Source organism: Acinonyx jubatus, chromosome D2 (genome assembly GCF_027475565.1).
Source record: "Acinonyx jubatus isolate Ajub_Pintada_27869175 chromosome D2, VMU_Ajub_asm_v1.0, whole genome shotgun sequence".
NCBI classification, from domain to species: Eukaryota; Metazoa; Chordata; class Mammalia; order Carnivora; family Felidae; genus Acinonyx; species Acinonyx jubatus.
This window is the reverse complement of record NC_069393.1, coordinates 73,159,306-73,178,890: the sequence shown is the minus strand read 5'-3', so window position 1 is coordinate 73,178,890 and position 19,585 is coordinate 73,159,306.

The following is a 19,585-nucleotide window of genomic DNA, read 5'->3' as shown; positions in this document are numbered from 1 at the left end:
AGAGTTGAATGAGGTAATGTGTGTAAAACATGAAGTATGAGGGCCTGGCGTGGAGGAAAAGCTCACTGGTGTTGTGGGAAGTAACTGACTTCGGAAATCGAGATGTTGGCAATGGCCGTGTTGCCGTATCCCTCTTCGTTTATCTTCAGTGGTTCCTCCACTTTTCTCAGAAAAGTGTTCAAATTTCAGTCTTGACAGTCAAAGGCTGCCATCATTCTGCCCATCCTGTCCAATCTCATGTTCAACTCCCCAAATTGAGTTCTTTGCTCTAGTCAGGCCAATCCAAGGTGTTTATGCACAGTTACGTCAACCCTCAGCTGCTCAACAAACACCTTCTGACAAACAGTCGCTCTCAGGCACTATTCAGGTGCTGCAGGTACATCTACACTCTAGAAGAGGGAGGCAGACAACAAGACACATAAACAACCAGAGGAACGAGAAACTTTCCAAGTCTCTAGTCAGGCTGAGATTCTGTGGATCTGCAGTGTTACGGTTGTATGGGTTGTTAATGGCAAGTGGGACCAACTCTGGCTGGTCATCACCTGTGCTGCACCTGTTGTTAAATAGTTTAAATATCACACCCGTTGTTAAATTTTAAACTATTACACAGGAAAAGTAGGAGCAGGTCCACACTTTGGTTTGGTTATTGCTACTGTTAAAAACATTTCTCCAGTCCTCAGCACCAACCCCAAACCTTACCATCCTTCAAAGCTCGACAGAAACTCAACCCTCTGCAAGATCCCACCTCCAGCCATCTGTCCCACTCACTTCTCCTCTCCCTGACATTATTATCTGGTTCTATTCCTATTTCTTTCTTTACTTTCTTTCTTTCTTCCTCTCTTTCTTTCTTTCTCTTAAATTTTTTAATGTTTATTTATTTTTGAAGGAAAGAGAGACAAGAGCGTGAGCAGAGGAGGGGCAAAGAGGGAGGGAGACACAGAATCTGAAATGGGCTCCAGGCTCGGAGCTGTCAGTACGGAGCCCGACGCGGGGCTCAGACTCACAAGCTGTGAGATCATGATCTGAGATAAAGTCAGACGCCTAACCGACTGAGCCACCCAGGCGCCCCATGTTTCTGTTCCTATTTCTGTAACTTGACAGGAAGATCCTCTCGACGGGAACATGTTGTTGTTGTCAATAGTCAGTTGGTGGGTGGTTTTTTATCTTCTCTTAAGAATTTCTCACAATAGCTGTCACAGTTGGAACATACGATATAAGATACACATCCTCTAAATAGTATTTGAATCGGTGGAACATTTTAACTAAGAAAAGGCCACTTATTTGTCATCATTCCAGTTGACTTCAAGAAGACGTATTAAAATTGCTCCGTCAAGAACTCCCAAAGGAGAGTTTCTGAAATTATTTTCCCTGTGCCACTTCCATAAGTGACCAGTTCTGAGAGCGAACTGGTGCCTCGATTTATGCCCTGAGCAGAAACGGTGACAAATACAGTCATATGGTTATGGTACGTTAGGTGATTTTTTTCTTACAACAAGGGCATTTAAAACAAACCAGTATGGGCACAACATCTGAAATCTTGGAACTGTCTTGCCTGATCCAGGTGCCTTCTTTCTAAGATGGTAGTCTGTTGCCAATATCTAGACATCCAACTCAGGAAGAAATGTAAGACATCAAGGTTTGGAGAGAGAATAGAACTTAGAGAAGAGGCTGTATCCCCACTTTGAAAGTGCCCAGTTAAACAGAAATCGGCCAGCATTCTGCTAACACTGACCCATCTCTGTATTAGCTACCCAGATTAATGTCAGATCATACCCCAGGAATTGTTCATGAAGCCCCTCTGTACAAAATAATTGCAGATGTTGGCATCCAGAGTGAAGTCCCATTGTTTACAGATTAGCTTCTCTTCCTGTGCGACGGAGGAGACAATGACCTGAAACAACTCAGTCTCTGGGGGAAAAGGAGTTCATGTATTTTCACACGAAAAAAGCGTTTACATCACCTGGTGTAATTTATGCAGGTGGATGAAGAAACCTACTTGTTTCCAGGGAAGGGCACCAATCAAACTGCCTAACTGCAGGGAATCATCGGAGAGCATTTGATATAATCAAAAAATGAATACACCTCGAAAGAGGTTTAATCTTTTACTGCAAATGTCAAGTTGCCCTAGTAATCAGCACACCTTAATTGTGAGATTTCAGCCTCTTAAAAATGTTCAGATTGTGACTTTTAAAGGTGAGGAAAGGGAGCTTTTTTGTTGTTTAAGGGAAGTTTGCTTATTTTACTCTGTTTACATCGAACGTAATAGCCTTGAACCATTTCCCATAGATCCATTTGGTACGTGGGCAGTTGGCTTTCTAGGGGATAAATGTGTGTGTGTATGTATGTATGTCTAGGGATGTGTACGTGTGTGTGTTATACTATGTATGTATAATAACTTATACATAACATAAATTCGCAAAATTTTTCTGGAAGAATATGTCTCTGAAATACATTTTCTTTGAGTTTGAATCAACTTTCTCCTTCTTGTCTCTGTACACCAATGATCAGGCCAAGTGGTTTTTCGGTTAGTTGTTTGTCTGAGATTCTCATTCTAGATATAAATAGGATATTACTTCTACATCGTTTAATCCAATGGTTTAGAGGCTTGAATAATAATAGTCTCATGTGTATCTCATCTCTACTTCACTGTGTTTATAGCTTTGACCTGAAAATGATTAGTTATTGAGGAAGGAGAATAAGGAAGCAAGAAAAATCAGTAAGAGCAGAAGGTGGGTTACTAAAAATAGGGGTTTCACACAGACTGATGGAAAATAGGCCACCGTGAGTTTATCCTGTGACACAAGAATGCTAAGTGTGAGTTGCTTCCTTCCATGGAAACTCATGAAATAAAGAAAAAAAAATACAATCCAATATATAGTATATTCCAACATAATTTAACCTGAGGTTTCACGCAGCTATGATTTATCTTGGCCTGATGAACCACAGGCAATTATTTCCTTCTTATATCACTTCAGTTATTTGGAAAATTTGGTAAGGGAGGAGATTCACTTACACGGTGAACACTATCTACATCTGTATCTTATACCTACAGACACTCCACTTCCTGGCAGAGAAAAAATATCTCCTGGCAGATCTGCAGTATCCCTAGCTACTCTTTAGCAATCCTTAAGAGTGTTCGAGTTAGCACCAGCATGAGCCTACCAGCCCACTTTAATTCTGAGAACCCTTCAAGAATATTCCACACTGCAGTGGCATGAGGTTTTATCAAGCGCTGAAAATGTAATTCTACTTCATACAGATGAAACCTTAAGCATAAGGATGCCACGTTTTGCTCCGGTGTATTCCTGAATTGGCGTTGCAAATCCTATGTTATTTTTTTGGGGGGGGGGCAGATTGTTAGCTTTTCCTAAATATAAAATCTCCCCCACCCTGGACAATGAAGACTTTATAGATCCTCTATTACTTTTTTAAAAAGCATGACATTTTCTAGCCTAGGGAACCCTCCATGCAAAGGAATCTCTTATAAAATTAGAAAATGGCACCTCTGATGAGATTTTGTGCTCGGTGGCCCCTGGTCCTCCTCCTTTTAGACCATTCCTCATTATTTAAATACTTGTTTACCGTCTGTATTTTTCATCGGCCTGTCAGCTCTGTATTACGTTGCCTGTGTCTGTCTTATTCATATCTACATCCTTTCTACTTAGCCCAGGGCCTGTAGGGACATGGCAGTTACCCCAAAAATATTTGTAAAGTAAGTGAATGGATGGATAGTGTATTCCTTAACATGTGCTTGATACGTAAAAGTCATTTCAACTTTGGACCTTCCTTCACAAGGTTCCGCAAAGAAGGGATCAGCAATTCCTGAGACGCTGTCTCTTTTTGTCTCAAGGATTATAGGGTTAAGAGTATTGTCAGTTGCACACTTCAGTATCTTGTTGGCAGAGAAGGCAAAGAAGATACTTTCTGAGTTAGGCTTCACTGAAAGTTCTATTTCTTTTCTTTGAGTTTAGAAATGGGAACATCCATTCCCTCTGAGGAATTGTAAATAGAAATCCTTAAAACAAAGATCTGGAAAATCTCTCCTCCTGTCTATTCTAGTATGGGCACTTCCCTTAGAACTCAAGTTGTGCCATGCATTGGGTACATTTACGTTGTGCCAAGGACTGGCCTAGCTTATTTATACGTGTTACCTCCTGACGACAACAGTAGGAGGCAAATATTATTATAACTTGACATTACAGAGGAGGAAATGGACACTTGGAGAGGCTATTTAACTTGCCCAAGTCACACAGCTATTAAGCATTAGAGAAGGCTTTGCAGTCTGTCCCGTGGTCTTAACCCCCGTGGCATTCTGCTGTTCGGTGCTGTGAGCATATTATGAGCACCTGTCTTGGTATCATTTTTCCCCTGGTTGCCAGTTCATCGGTGCCGGGGCGAGGGTGCCTAGAGCACTTGAGCATCATAGACGTTAGCGTCCTTCAAGGTCTTCACTCTGACAAAGGATCTCCATGTTTAAAAACAAAAATGTAGCTCTGCCTTAAAACGGGAGGCCGAGTAAACTGGCGTACCAGGGCAACCGGCTAGAGAAAAGTGCATTTCTGAGCAGCTGCAGAGAAGGCCGCTTTATTTCCTCAAACACAAGAACGATTCACTGTGGCTCTGCGAAAACCACACCCATCCTAAAGCCAAACCTTCCCGGCGTTTCCGGGCTCCCGTGCGGGCGGCCTGCGGTCCGGCCAGCAGAGGGCGCACGAGGTAACAAAAGTCTCCAGGTTTGGCTCCTGCCGCCTGGGCTGCCGGGCGGCCCACGTCTGACCAGGCTGCCTGTGTATGGGGGTCGTTGCCAGGCGATTGGCGCAGGATGGAACATTTCTAGGTGTACGGGAAGAAACGGAAAATGAAAAACCTTTGAGAAAAGGACTTGGCCCGTCTGTAGCCCGGCCCCGACCTTGGGCATGGGACAAAATGTGCGGCTGCTGTGTTGAATTTGGAATGAACGCAGAATTTACTCCAAGGACACCCTGACTCGATTCTCACGAGGGAAAAGCACGAGTGGGCCAGGGAGGGGAGCTGATAAGAAATCCCAGAGTTTAGAAGTTCAGGGCCTGGGGGAAATTTCATCGTTGCTGCAGCAAACTGAAGCCATCCTGGATGAAAAATAAAGGACATTCAAAATTGTGTGTGTGTGTGTGTGTGTGTGTGTGTGTGTGTGTGTGTGTATCTCCATTTTCACCATATGTGGCGGTCGGATCAGGGGATTCAGAGTTAGAGCAGGTTTCGTGCCCTCTTGGGCCATTTTCTACATTTGTGACCTGGGTTAGTTCACGCTTCCCTGACATTCTTGCCCCATGACACTGTTGGGAAGTCTAATGAGGGGCTGGGTCACTTTATTCAGCATCTCACATTTCTACAGAAAACAGTCCTGCAAACCATGAATTCTGCGCGGGGCGTATTCGGTGTTATCATCGGGGAATTCTTTTGAACTCAAAATTATTTTGAAAACATGTGGCGTGTGTCCCAGTGTAGGAGACAAAACTAGACGCTCAAACTGTTCTGGGGGCTCCCCGGGATGATGTGGGAGAGCCATGATCATTCCACACAGATCCGGACCGACAGAGCCCTCGGTGCTGGGTCCCATGCCCTTTTCTCTAGAGTGTCTCTTTGAATGCGTTGTGGATAGTACTGACTTTCAGGCCTCTGGAGGGATTGGCGGGGACGGGATGATGATGCGACAATACACATTTGTGACCTTCCCCCTCACCGTATTTCACCTTCGCCATTGAACCACCTGGCGTGGACCAAGGGCTATCATCTCCTCATTTTGACAGCATCGTGGCAATGTTAGCAATAATAAATAAATAGGATGTGCTCTCAACTGGACTTTAGAGGGCTTCGCTTCAGAGCAATGCCAGTTTCTGTGGCTGGGTTATCCTCACTGGAAGTTCCAGTGGTTTATAATGGAAGTTCCAGCAGTTTCCTCAGCAGCAGTGGAGGCAAGGGCATGCCCTCACAAAACACACAGGATTGAAACATGACAGTCGAGGGCCTCTGGGGTCCCTGATATCATGATTTTTTTGCTTTCTTCACTGGGACAGGTGAACTCTTCATCTATAAGCTATCACTTTTGTCCTCCCCATAATGGAAGCACCCGGAAGCTGGTCTGTCCTTCAAAGGGCATGCTTCCTTTCTGTGCAGAAAAATAGAGGCAGCAGCCAGAAACTTCAATCAGTGCTTTCAGATTCCAAAACTATGACACTGTCACACTGGTGTCATTAAAGCTAACTAACCATATTAAACGAATATTAAAATATGGGCTCCTTTGCATAACATAATGAGCAAAACCGCTTTTAAGTTTCTCCCTGTGCTTTGAGGTGAGGTGGCATTTACATTCTCAAACTTTGAAGTTGGAACAAAATGTACAGGTAGAGGGTACTAGATCAAATAATAATCAACTTCAAAAAGCATTTTGGCTGTTGGATGTCCCAGGGCTAATTTCCTCTAGACATTTTAAATGTAAATGTCTAAACTCATTTAAAAATTGTAAATTGGTCTAGGTTCAATCAAAAAGCATCCTGACGCAGAACAGGGAGACCAGGCTAATTGTCATTTGTTTGTCAAATGAATTCCATTTGGGAAGCAATGAAACCTCCAAGCTAATTCTTTTAAGGTGAGCTGGTAGTTGTATTATCAGTTAAATGCAGTAAAATGCATAATCATACGAGGATAATGAAAACCGAACCTGTGTTAGCGTTGGGGCATTACCTGCCAGGAGGCATGGAGTGATGGCACTTAAGTACTGTAATGTTGCCTTGGCCACAATGGCACCAAGCCTGGTCTTTAGCCTCACAGACACTTTCTTGCATTTTAAAAAACTTTATCAAAGCACCGTGGCAATATCGAAAATGTCAAAGTGAAATGCACTGTAGGCAAATTGAGATTTCATTAAGTTTAAATTTATTGCTTTTGACTGATGTATTACCATGCTTGTTAAGAACCAGTAATTTGGAATATCTGTCTGCCTGGTAAAATAGCTTTGTCTCCTTGCATAGTACTTTGTATAGACTTTGAAAGACCACAATAATTCAGAGCAAGTGCGGGCTGTTTTCCAGTAGTGTTTGGAAGAGGGGAAGGCATTTTGCCTTGTGCTCTGATAAACTTTCACCCACTTCCTGAATGTCTTGTCGAGGAATTGCAGGTTAATTGTAGAACTCAGATTTACAGGGCTTTTGTGAGTTTTGCTGAATGGTAGGATGTGTGCAAAAAGGGAAAAGCGAAAACATCCCTTCCGCTGGGACTGTTTCTTCTCCATACTCAAAGAGTGGGTGGAGGTGGGAGGTGAAAGGCAAACAGTGTTGGGGCGCGCGCCATGTTCATCAATGGAGAAACGTTGTTGGTGGCGGGGGGCGGGGGGGGGCTGGTGCTTAGGGAAGGAAGATGGTATAGCTCAGATCGGATGTTTTGTAAGCAAGGAAGGGGAGATCCCAAGGTCACACAGCTGGTGGGTGGCAGGAGTAGCCATTCAGGTCTCAGCTCCAATGTCAATGCCTCAGAGAGGCTTCCCCTTACCACTTGAGCCCTTCCTTGTCCTTTCTCCCCACCACTGTTCTCGGCCTCTAACTCATGGGTTGGCAAACTGCTTTTAAGCTTCACTGTGATATAATTAATAGACAAAAAAACTTCAGATGTTTAATGTATACATTTTGATGAGTTTGGACATATGCATTTCCCCGTGAAATCATCAACACAGTCAAGGTACTGAATACATCTCACCTCCAGAATTTCCTTGTGTTCTTTTGTGTGTGTGTGTATTTTGTGAAAACATTCAACATGAGAACGATCATATTTTAAATAGCACGATATTTTATTTTAACTCTATATATGCTATGCTGTACAGCAGACCTCTAGGACTTACTCATTTTGCATGGATAAAACTTTGTACCCGTTGAGTGAAAACTACCTGTTTCCCCTCCCGTAGCCCCTGGCAACCGCCATTCTGTGCTCTGCTACTGAGTTGGGACTATTTTAGATACCTCATGTATACGAAATCGTGTAGCTTTTGTCCAGTGACTGCCTTATTTCATTTAGCATAATGTCTTCAAGGTTCATCTCTGTTGTAGCAAATGGTAGCATTTGCTTTTTTTTTCTTTTTAAGGCTGACCTTTTATCATTATCTTTTCAAATATTTATTCATTTCTGAACAATAGAGAGAGACAGAGCACAAGCGGGGGTGGGGTAGAGAGAGAGAGGGGGACACAGAAGCAGGCTCCAGGCTCTGAGCTGTCAGCACAGACACCCACGCGGGGCTCAAGATCAGGGCCTGAGCCGAAGTCGGACGCTTAACTGACTGAGCCCCCCAGGTGTCCCTAAGGCTGACCTTTTAATGTAAAGAGACAGATAGTAGGCCACGAGGCAAACTGAGGATGCCACGTAGGTATGTGAATGACAGGAAGGAGAACAAATTTGCACAGTTTTTTATTGAATGAAATTCAAAATAGAACAACACAGTTGGGTCTAATATTTTGTAACGTAGGTCTACCAATGGGAAGAATGGAATCCTTTTTTGGGAGGATAAGATTTCACTTGGCTGGGGTTCAGGTGTAAAAGTTATTCTTAGCTAATGGACCTAGGAAGAACAGGCAGAGGGCTGGATTTGGTTGTAGACCAGTTTGCAGGCTTCTGCTCTAACACATTATACTGTTTAATTTTCTCCACTGGCCACGTTACTCTCTAGAATCACCTTCTGATTATTTTCTGCTTAGTTATCGGTCTGCCTGCATGAGACAAGCAAGGTCTATGAGAACAGAGGCCTTCTCTGTTGGGTTTGCTTCTGCACCCCCAGCTCTTGGAACAGCAGGAGTCACCTGGTGAGTGGTAGACGCCCATTTGATGTGTGCTGACTAATGAGCGAATCCAGATCTTACCACCAAATTGAATAGGTAAGATACGTAACCTACTGAAAGGTAGAGATGCTCATGGTTCCTTCAGCATGTCTGACCTACTTTACAACGATGGTATTCCTACAATAAGTGACTCAAACTTCACGTTACTTCTGATTTAGGTCACTATTTCTGTTCCTAGATTCCTTTCCGATTTTACTATTATAAGGAAATGGTAGTTAACCAGAACGCGGCGTATTTTAGTATTCTGTAGTCCTGGGCTGTTACATATACCCTTTGGTCATGGCCATAAACGTGTTGAACTCTGTCCAGCTGCCCCACCACTCTCCAGCTCGAAGTCTCGGCTTCTCTGTAGCCGGAAGTGGCCCCTGTGCAGCCATCTACACAGGGCCAGGTGCAACGCCCCTTATGAAACCTTTCCTGAGGACTCTCGCCTTCAAGGAGCTTCCTTCTCCAAATCTCTTGTCCTCTATCACACATCGAGCTCATGCTGGTCCGTTTTATAGCAGTATTCTCCTTCCTTCGTGGGTCTCAGTGTCTGTTATCTGCTCAAATAGATTGTGAGTAAGCCCTCTGAGGGTAGCAGCACCTCTCACACTTCTTTGACATATTACACAATACCTTCAGGCATGAATGTAGGTTTCTTCCTATTTTTTGAATTCTACTTGGAGGAAAAAGATGAAACGATCGTAAAAAATGTCCATATCAAGAAATTTGCTTTCTAATATATACTCACACGTATAACAAACCAAAGAGAATTCATTGCCATCTGTTCCTTATGCCACCAAATGACAATGAAAATTCATAACCAAAATTAATACCTTGAGTCACTTTAATTGTGTAAGCCATAAATAATTTTTTCATTATTCTCAATATAAAAAGCGTTTTATGGAGATGTTTCATATGCAAGTGCTTCGTAAGGCTCTCTTGATGACTTCCAGTGAATCAAGGAGTTCAAGGAACTGGTACAGTCATTCTCTAACCATCCAGGGAGGTGAAGTTTGCCTGCCTGGACTGTGCATGTAAGCCCTTCAGAAATTTGTTCTAAAAAAAAAAATCCTGAAGACCCTCTCTCTCTCTTTCTCCATCCATCCATCCATCCATCTATCATTTTTCATCTATCACCTAGGTGACTAGCTTTAAAAGCTCTACTATGAATATGTTTGATTCTGACATAACAGATAAGACTGTTGGGATGAAGAAATCTCTCTGTTTTACTTGCCTAATCAAACGAATTAGTAGGAAGAGATAAAGGGCCAGCCGCACAGAGATGTCTCTGGTCATTTCCATGCCAATTAACAACAGAGGGAACAGCAAGGTGAAATGTCCCATTGTTCTTCAAATCCAGGCCTGGCCTTTAAGGTTGTAGTTCTTAACTAGGGGCAGGGGAGGCCAATTTTGCCCCTCTGGTAACATTTGGCAATTTCTGGGGACATTTTTCATTTGTTTAACTTAGGGAGGAAGTTGTTACTGGTATCGTGTGGGTAGAAGCCAGGGAGGGCTAAATATCCTTCAGTGCACAGGCTAAAAATTTTTTTAATGTTTATTTCTTTTTGAAGGAGAGAGAGACAGTGTGAGTGAGTGAGGGGCAGAGAGAGACAGAGATACACAATCCGAAGCAGGCTCCAGGCTCCGAGCCGTCAGCACAGATGCGGGGCTCGAACCCTCAAGCCATGAGGTCATGACGTGAGATGAAGTTGGACGCTTAACCGACTGAGCCACCCAGGTGCTCCGAGAGAGACATTTTAAAGGCAAGCTGCCTTCTTTGGCAGCCGCCACAGTGCACATGGGGAACTAAGACTTCTTGCCTTGACATTTGGATGATATGTAATGGTGACCAAATAACCCCAACTATGAAGAGATCAGTGGAATCTGCACTTCAGCATAGAGAGGTTCATCAAAGTCTATCAGTCTGTGAAGCACATTAAGTCAATGAATTGGGAGGAAGAGGACCAAAACACCACTTCCTACATGATCAGTAGAACCATTCATTGCTTGAACAATCCACGTACGTCAGTTGAACCGCAACTTTTGTATTCCTCCAATGCCCTGAGAAATATTATTACATTATCAATTTACTAAGTCCTAAGTAACTAAATAACTTACTTACTAGAATTTTTTCCTGTGCTCTATTTTTTTTTTCATGGTGAAGAAGGCACAATAAGAAGTCTAATTTATAACAGGAATTATATAGATATATTTTTAAGATACAGATCATATTCTAGGATCACAACTCACTCAATAAATATGCTTTCCATTACCTTCTTTGACTGTGATGGCAAGTTGATGTCAACGGTGATTCTGAAGCGGTATATGAATCTAACTCAACAATAACAGATTATTTGGAGATAATACATTACTTTGTAAGGCAGGGGAGTTAAAGGGAATGTCAGCCAGGGTAGAAGCAAAGAGTTTCAAAAACTTCTGCTAATCAGAAAATTAAGTCAGCCTTTATATTGTAATTAATCAGTACTTTATGGAATGTTGTCGTATTTTATATTGGGAGTTTCATCATTATAGCAAAGTCCACAGCTTTGTGTGAGAGAGCTATATAGTTATATCTGAGTTATCTTCAGTTTCCCCTAGTAGTTAGAACTTTACCAAATTGAATCTTTTGAAACAAGTAGATAATATTATGTCCAACTCTGCTAGGTGCGTTAAGTATGATCTTTGCATTTATAACCCTCACAACAATCGACTGGGGCTTGTATTATTAGTCCCACTTCATAAATCTGGGGATTGAGGTTTAGAGCCACTAAAGGACTTGCCTAGAGTTATATAGTTGGAAAACACAAAGCTATGTATGAATCCAGGTCTATCTGGCTTAAACACGACATGCATATGTGTTGAAATGCTCAAATGCTCTATATGGTCAGAGCATAAAAATTTTATGATTCCATATCAAGGTGGTACAATATAAAATAAAAATCTGTTAATCTGATCAGTCTGGCTAACCTGTATTTCCGAGGGAATAAAAGGGATTTTTAGGGATGGAGTTATTTGAGTTTACTTTAACCAGTCAAGTTAACTGAGAAGCAAACAAGCCAGCCAACCTTCACTTAACTCTGGAGCAATAGCTTTCAAAATGGTGTCCACAGACCAGCAGCATTGACATCACCTGGGGATTTGTTAGAAATGCGTTTTCTTGGATCCCATTGAAAGCCTACTAAATCAGAACCCCCCAAGGGCGGAGCCCACACTCTGTTCCAACTCGGCCTTTGTTTTTCTGACGTATGTGTGTGTTTGAGAACCTCTGCTCTGGAACTAACCTCTGCTATCTATTGGCATCTACTGGTGCCCGTAACTTCCACACTGTTACATCTTCAGGACTTGATTTGATTTTTTCACATACTGTGCTCTACTTTTATTGGAAAGAAACAGTTGACAACAATAAGCCCAAATCTCAGATTTGTTTAAAATGTCAATTTCCCCAGGTATATTCTAATACATTCAACATGTGGCCAGCTCAATCTCATACATTTTCTATAACTGTAGGATTATGGGATGCTAACTGATAGACTCAGCATTCACAAATGCCTGAATTTAGTGGAATTTTATTCTGGATAGTTTTAGAATTTGGTGTCCTTAAGTTTACTAAGGTTCTTTTGAAATTAGTAATCCATATTTAATATATATATGATGACTCTCATATTTGGAATAGTTTAATATTCTTAATCCATTCTGAGTAAATGGGAGATTGCTATTTCCTTTTTTTTCCCTCTGAATCTAGCCAAAAATTTTTTTTAATGTTTATTTTTGAGAGAGAGAGAGAAAGAAAGAGAGAGCAAGAGAGAGCATGTGAGTGAGTGGGGGAGGGGAAGAGAGAGAGGGAGACACAGAATCTGAAACAGGCCCCAGGCTCTGAGCTGTCAACACAGAGCCAGAAACGGGGCTCAAACTCAGGAACCACCAAGAGATCATGACCTGAGCTGAAGTCGGAGGCTTAAAGGAACTGAGCCACCTGGGGGCCCGGGGCGGTGGGGGGGGGGGCGGGTGGAGGGGGGATAGGCAAACTTTTAATAACAAAGTGCCTCCTTTGAATGGTCATTATAAAAAGAAAAGCTTTCTGAATCTTGGAGAATTCTTGTTTTTCATAGACACAACTTCTGAATTCGAGAAATTATAGGACTAAAAGTGTCTCATAAAAAAATTATAGCTCCTGTTTTTCAGAGAGAGACTTTTTGTCCCTTTCTTCCCTCCTGTGATGTCTCTTGGGAACTATCCCAAGTTGAGAGGTTGGTGAAAGAAAACGAATGTTCTATGCAGCAGGCTACTGTCCCTCCCCCCGTAGGGACATTAAACACTTGCCTTGAATGTATTTGCCAAATATTGTACTTATTAACTTAATTCTGTTGGACTGGTAAGATCCAACACATAAATTCATGTGTGTCGATAGACTCATTCATGGAAATGAATTCCATGAAATGAACTCATGGAAATTTCTGGGCCAGTCAAGATTGCCACAGAAAGAAGCAGTAGCCCCATTCCCAGTTATCTACTCACCATCCTACCTGCCGGATCTCACAGAGATCATCTTAATTCAGTACAAGTAAAAAATACTATTCAAAAAGGAAAATTATTTAAATCTCAATGGGACCATATAAAGCTGGGCACATTAAGAATATATTTACCAGAGTTGCTCTTCACGTTGCCACAGGAGGGAGGCAGGAAAAGCGCGTCATCTTGAATACATTTTACCTTTTTCACATTATCTCCTAACGTGTTACTGAATAATGAATGGTTTGTGGAGCATGTTTATTTCAGCTCTGGAAATAAGGTCTGCAACTCAGAAGGAGAAAAAAGATAGAGGTTTCAAACCACTAGCAGTGATAAGTGGCCCTGCGCGAATAAATTTGACGGAGGGAGGCTCTACAAATCCTCTCTATTAGCATCATGACACCTTGCAAGAAGGAACTTGTGCTTGAGAGAAAGTTGGAAGCAGTGTGACACAGAAGAGGAAAATCTCTAATGGACGGCCCACACCCCCGACAGACAAACGGACACACACGCGCGCGCGCGCACACACACACACACGCACAGACATGCACACGCACACCAGTTCAAGCCTTCAGGTCCTTCAGGGTCTAGGAGCAACAGAGGCGCAGCCCCCATTTGGCTCGGGGTCTGTAGCCCTGTTACACGTAAAAGCGAGTCCGCTGTGAAAGTGTATGGTCTGGGGGACAGTATCCCGTGGATCCGTAAGAAATAGCACCTATCGGACAAAGATATTGGCATCATTTGCATAGCTGCCTCAGGGGTGCGAAATCACTTCTGGTGGAGGCAGACATTTGGGAACAGATAAAGCCTAGGAAGAATGCCTCTTTTTGACTTCAGAGATGAATGTAGATGTGAACACATTAGTTCTGTTTTAGGGAGACTCTTCTCCGTTACAGATAACCAGGACTGGGAAGGTCGGGTTACTCAGTAATGGGTCACTTATCAGGTACATTAGTTTAAAACCTGCAATTTTGAACTTAGCATTAGTGAGCTTCCCAAAGATTCAATTACCGAACTTTTGTTGTTGAGTGTCTCTGTGAAATTTCCTGAAAAGGATAGTCCCCCTTCTTTGTGTGAAACTGAAGCCAAATCACATACTTTATTGATATTTATAGACATACAAATGATAGTGCTAATGTACTTTAATGTCTGTCTACTTGACTGGAAAGGCTGTGGGCTGTGCTTTTGGGCTTTTGTTTTTCTTAAGATAATGTGAAGCACTGTAGTCTCTTTGTGAGCTTAATCAGAGTAGGTAGCTTTTTTTTCTCTCTCTCTCTTCTTGTTTTCGCCAAAGCCTTATTTCAGAAGAAGGCTTACTCACAAGCCTTTTTCAAAAAAAGTTCTGTGTTTGCCTGATATGGCAGTGTTCTAGTACCAAAAATATATCTCCATGTCTGTTTGTCTCCTTGATAGCTTAGATGAAAAATGTGGGAACACTGATGCTTTAACAAAGGCAAGTGGATTTTAACACTCTGTACTAGAAAATGCCTCCACTAAGGGGAGAGTCTTAATCTCCAAGCCATGAAGATTTAATGTTTTCAGAGTCATTTTGCAGACATTCTGCCTGTCAATGCCTGGTAGGGTTTAGAGTTCTTGAGTCCCACAGGCTTAACAAGCATCCAGGCATGAACCAACTTTGTAATTTTGAGCAAGAGTAATAAATGTTGATCCGTGGTGACTGAACAGAATTAAGAGATAATTTACCTGCTTGCTCTTGAGGGAGTTTGCACACACCTTCTGCTCATCGTAGATGATTTATAAGCCAACCTCTGGCCAAGATGGGAATGGACCAGAATATCCTAGCCACAATGGTTGATGAGACCTTGAATTTCTCTTGGAAAAAAAAAGAATATGCAAGGCTAATGGTAGAAATCTGGACATATTGTTAAGATGCTGGAGAAAGAGGTAGGGGCTGTTTAAACCAAAATAGAAATAAAAATCCAGGGTATATCAAAGTTCCCGTCTGTTTTAGTCATTCTGGACCAAGTTCATGTTTCTGACAGTCATCGTTAAGATGGATTATTGGTCACTAGTGTGTCTCTGATAGTCATGGTTAGAATGTATTTTTGGCCTCTGCAGCCTCTAAGTCTTGGTAATATATTGATTTAAAAAAATGAACTTACCGGGGCGCCTGGGTGGCTCAGTCAGTTGAGCGTCTGACTTCAGCTCAGGTCATGATCTCATGGCTCATGAGTTTGAGTCCTGTGTTGGGCTCCGTGCTGACCGCCCAGAGCCTGGAGCCCATTTTGGATTCTGTGTCTCTCTCTTTCTCTGCCCCTCCCCTGCTCACACTCTGTCTCTCTCTTTTTCAAAAATAAATAAACATTAAAATTTTTTGTAAAAGTGAACTTACTGAAAAGTTTGTAAGAAATATAAGCACGAGACAAAGATGAAGAAGTTGTTTTAATTTTTTTTTTTTTTTTTTTTAGAGAGAGAGTGCACGCACATGTGGGAGTTGGGGAGGGGCAAGAGAAGGGGATGAGAGAGAGAATCTTAAGCTGGCTCCATGCTCAGTGCTGAGCCCCATACAGGCTCGATCCCAAGCCCCTGGGATTATGACCTGAGCTGAAATCAAGGGTTGGATGGTTCACCAACTGAGCCACCCAAGTGCCCTGAGTAAGTTTTTTTTTTTAAGTTTATTTATTTATTTTGAGAGAGAGAGAGAGAGAGAGAGAGAGAGAGAGAGAGAGAGAGAGAGAGAAAGCTAGGGAGGGGCAGTGAGAGGGAGAAAGAGAATCCCAAGCAAGCTCCAGGCTGTCAGCGTGAAGCCCTATGTGGGGCTTGAACCCCCGAATTGCGAGATCATGACCTGAGCCAAAATGAAGAGTCAGACCCTTAAACAACTGAGCCACCCAGGTGCCCCAAGCTGTTTATTTTATTTTATTTTATTTTATTTTATTTTATTTTATTTTATTTTATTATTTTGAGAGAGACAGCATGAGTGGGAGAGGGGCAGAGAGAGGGAGAGAGAGAGGGAGAATCCCAAGTAGGCTCTGTTCTGTCAGCGTGGAACCCGATGTGGGTCTTGAACCCACTTACTGTGAGATCATGACCTGAGCCAAAATCAAGACTCAGACACTTAACCAACTGAGCCACCCAGGTGGCCCTAAGTAAATTGTTTTATACCTAAGTTTTTATATTGCCAAAATGACAAGTGTCAAGCTATTTCATGGCATGATCGTAATCCACAAGTATTTGGCAACCTATGTGAATGGTATTTGCCACGTGAGCAACACAAAGAAATCTATCATAGTAAGTCAGAAAACTGTAACCTGTTCCTGTGTCATTCCTAAGGTCCTGAAAGAGGGCTCATTTAAACCAGAACATGATTTTTAACAGTGAGTTGCTTTAAATGGTGAAATCTAAAAGTAACACAGACCATCCCCAACTTAGCGATGGTTCACGATTTTTTGACTTTACGATGGTACAAAAATGATATGCGTTCAGTAGAAATTGTACTTCAGATTTTGAATTTGGATCCTTTCTGGGGCCAGCGATATGCTGTATGATACGCTCTTGTATTGTCATTCATGGCGGCAAGCACAGCTCTCCATCAGCCACAAAATCACAAGGGTAGACAGCTGACATAGTTAAAACCATCCTGCACCCATCCAGCCATTCTCTTTTTCACTCTCAGCACAGATGTTAATAAATTACATGAGATATTCCACACTTAACTGTAAGATGGGCTTTGTGTTAGATGATTTTGTCCAACTGTAGGCTATTGTAAGTGCTCTGAACACGTTTAAGGTAGGCTAGGTTAAGCTATGAGGTTAGGAGGGTTAAATGCATTTTGACTTATGGTATTTTCAACTTACCAGGAGTTTATTGGTATGTAACCCCATGGTAAGTTGAAGAAGGTCTATACTCCTAGTACCCCACTAACACTAGAACATTCTGAAACATCTCTTTGCTGTTGGTTCTGAGTCCTAAATGTGGACATAGCAGGAATCTTTCCAGGAGATTGTCCTCCTGTTCTGAATTATAATTCAGAATGGGCTGAGATATTTTCCCCCTATCTTTCCAGACGCCCACATCATGTTTCTCACTGGTATATATCAGAGTGTTTATGACATACATTCACTCTCAGATATGGGAATACATGCAAATACAATTATCTCCAGTCTAACACATGATTCCTCGGTCTGGCCAAATTCTCCAAAGGGGCTTGGCTTCCAATGGAGCTTTAAGTAAATAGTTTATTTAATTTTTTATTGAAGTATCAGGAGACCATCTACTGAGGCTTTCTTCCCTTAGCCATTTAAACCACCTATGAATTAAGATAGCAAAGAGAATTGAGTATTTCTCTTTAAACAAGATATACTGTTTTCAACTGCAGAAGAAAGGCAGGAGTTAGATTTTTCCTGGATGCTGAATTCTAGAGCACAAAGGGACTGCAGAGGACAAATGAGCGTGGGGTTCACTAACAGAACATAGAGTCCTACAGTTCCTTCTCAGAGAGGCGACTCTAGGGAGGCGAAGAAAGGAAAAGCCAAGCTTTCTCCCATTATGCCTGTTACACTTATTGGTGTGAATAATGTTGTTTTGTTTTCACAAAGACAGTCATGAGCAAAAAAAAAAAAAAAAAAAGAATAGTGAGTGATAAGCTGAGTTCAGGAAATTTGAGAATGACACATTTGTGATAATATATGTTAATTTAGTTGGATAGATGTGAATATTTTCATAAAGAACAAAGAGAAAGATGGACTATGGCTTAGATTCATTTGTTTAGACTTTTACATAGGTTATTACCCAGGTTCGAAATGCACAAATCTCTTGGAAACTTTTTTTTTTTAAGAAAATGCATTTTGTTGTGGTGGTTTATTTATTTAAAATTACCATATTTTCCTTGCTTTGGAGATAAAAACTCTACTGGAGCCAGACTTCAAATAGATGATGTTCTAAGCACATCAAAACAAAGAGTGTTTCTGAAACCAAATAAAAGCATTTTTTGAATGACTCCCTCACCCATTCACACCTCCTTTCAGCTCAGCGGCACTGGCTCAGATAAGGTCCTGAACACCTCACAGCCTATTCAAAAGTATCAGATTCAACTGAAGGTGAAGAAAATGGGCTATCTGCAATATTCATGAGTTGGGAACTTCTCAAGTTTGACAATTGTCTGAATGACTTTACAACTGCTTGGGGTGTGTATTACATAACAGATATTCACAGGCACCCAGTGCCCCTATCAAGCCAAACCTTGTAAGTGAGTCCAAAGGGAGCCTCCCCCCTGCCCCCACCTCTATTCTTTCCTAATTCAGGTCCCAAGAAAAATACTGCCCAGTCTTTGAAGTGTGCTATCCTACTCCCTGGCTTACCAGACTGAACTGAAGGCCTCAGTGACACTTCTTCAAGTGAACTAACTGAACTAAAATGTTTTGTTTTCATTGCATTTGGGGTAGGTTTTTTCTCTCATTGGAGCAAAGCACAGTTTAGTGCACCAAAACTAAATTGAAATAAGGAGACAGATTCATTTTTGGGCACAAACTAAGACCTAAGCAGAAAGTACTAAGTAGTTTGAATAACCCTAGAGGGAAGGAAGGCAGGAAGGCTGGAAGGAAGGAAAGAAGAGAGGAAAGAAGAAAGGAAGGAAAGAAGCTGCAGGGGTGGATTTCCAAGGTCCTGCCACTGGATAAGGAGTTGCAAGATGAATGCTACCTACTTTTAGCATTTCTTCCTCAAAGCACTGTCATCGGTTACCCAATTTGTAACCAAGGTCAAACATAACTACTTAGATTCTTATACCCAGAGCATGGAGTAGTGAAAAAAGCCTCCAGATTTTAGTCCCGGCGTTGTTACTAACTGTGACCATGGATAAGAAACTGAATTTTTTCTGGCAGTTTTTCCATCAAAATAATGAGGATACTGAATCTCATCTCTAAAACCACACCATTTTATTAGCTCCATTATTCCCCTTCTACCCAAAACAATATTCTAGCTAGATGGCAAGACAAGTATAGGGTCTAAGACTGAACCCAACCCTGGTGGAAACAACTGGGAATGAAGGACGTGGGAAAACCAAAGAAGCTGACTGAGCACCTGTAGGAGGTTGAATTATGTTCCCCCAAAAGATATGTCCACATCCTAATCCCCAGAACCTTCGACTGTGACTTTATTTAGAAAAAGAGTCTTTGCAGATGTAATTAAGCTAAAGATCTTGAGATGAGATCATCCTGGATTATCTAACTGGGGCTTAGATCCAATGGCAAATGTCCTTATAAGAGACA